General features: G+C 48.8%; 1 non-coding gene across 1 annotated transcript; it reads left to right on the plus strand.

The window, feature by feature from the left end:
- Positions 1 to 933: 933 nt before the first annotated feature.
- Positions 934 to 1,006, plus strand: TRNAR-CCU. The gene has a single exon. It is a non-coding gene; the product is annotated as a tRNA-Arg (tRNA).
- Positions 1,007 to 1,653: the final 647 nt, after the last annotated feature.

Consider the following 1,653-nt stretch of genomic DNA (forward strand, 5'->3'; position numbering starts at 1 on the left):
TGACGAGATGCTCCGCGTCGTACGTCGTTAGGGAAACGCAAGTTAAAACAACAGTGAGACACCACTAGACACCCATTAGAACGGCTAAAATCCAAAACTCGGGCAACACCAAATGCTGTTGAGGAGAGGGAGCGACAGGAACTCCAGTCATTGCTGGTGGAAGACAGGGTGGTGGCTTCTTACAAAGCTGAACATACTCCTGCCGCACTATCCAGTAGTCACGTTCCTCAGAGCGCCCACCCAACTGAACTGGAAACGTGTGTCCGCGCAAACACCGGCACGTGAATGTTTACAGCAGCTTTAGTCATAATTGCAAAACCTGGAAGCAACCCAGATGTCCCTCAGCAGGAGACGGATAAACAAACTGTGGTCCATCCAGACAATGGAGTATCATTCAGCGCTAAAAAAAAATGAGCTGTCAGTGCCTGAAAAGACATGGAGGAGCGCTGAATGCACATCACGTGAAAGAAGCCAGTCTGAAAAGACTGCAGACTACGTGATTCCAACTCTGTGACCTTGTGGAGAAGGCAGAGCTCTGGAGACAGTGAAAAGATCAGGGGTTTGAGGGGGAAGGATGCGCAGGTGGGCACAGGGCTTTTTAGGGCAGTGAACCTGTTCTGAATGACAATGTGATTGTGGATACAGGACATTATCCATTGGTCAAAACCCATAGAACCGGAAAACACAGAGAGAGAGCTTGAACATAAACTATGGACGTTAGTTAATAATAGTGTATCAATACTGATTCACCAGTTGTTGCAAATCTACCTCACTAAGGCCCGATGGTGATAATCAGGGGAATTGTGCGGGAGGGGGGGAGGATATGGGAGATCTCTAATCAGGGGAATTGTGCGGGAGGAGGGGAGGATATGGGAGAGCTCTGCTCAAGTTTTCTGGGACCTGAACTGTGTTAGAAAATGAAATCTAGGGACTTCCCTGGTGGTCCAGCAGTTAAAACTCTGCACTCCTAATGCAGGGGGCCCAGGTTCGATCCCTGGTCAGGGAACTAGATCCCACATGCTACAACTAAGGATCCTGCATGCGGCAACTAAGACCCAGTACAGCCAAATAAATATATAAATTTTTTTTAAAAAAGAGAAGAAAACAGGGCTTCCCTGGTGGCGCAGTGGTTAAGAATCTGCCTGCCAATGCAGGGGACACGGGTTCGAGCCCTGATGCGGAAAGGTCCCACATGCCGCGAAGCAACTAGGCCCGTGAGCCACAACTACTGAGCCACAACTACTGAGCCACAGCTACTGAAGCCTGCACGCCTAGAGCCCGTGCTCCATAACAAGAGAAGCCACCGCAATGAGAAGCCCACGCACTGCAACAAAGAGTAACCCCCGCTCATCACAACTAGAGAAAGCCCGCGCGCAGCAACGAAGACCCAACACAGCCAAAAATAAAATAAATAATAAAAATAAATAAAAATTTTTTAAAAAGAAGAAAATGAAATCTATTAATTAAAAAAGCAACTTTTAACAGTGGTAAAGTGGGAAGGGACACAGGTAGAAGGGATTACACCAGCTGGTGCGATGTCTCGGGCATCTGGGAGGCATGGGGGAGGGGTCAGTGCAGGGACGCGGGCTCTGGTGGCTGCTGCTGGGTATTCCCGGTGGGGGAAGATAAGGAAAGGCTTAGGTTGGCTAATCT

This window comes from Monodon monoceros, unplaced genomic scaffold (genome assembly GCF_005190385.1).
Source record: "Monodon monoceros isolate NGI ecotype Baffin Bay Population unplaced genomic scaffold, NGI_Narwhal_1 Super_Scaffold_13, whole genome shotgun sequence".
NCBI lineage: Eukaryota > Metazoa > Chordata > Mammalia > Artiodactyla > Monodontidae > Monodon > Monodon monoceros.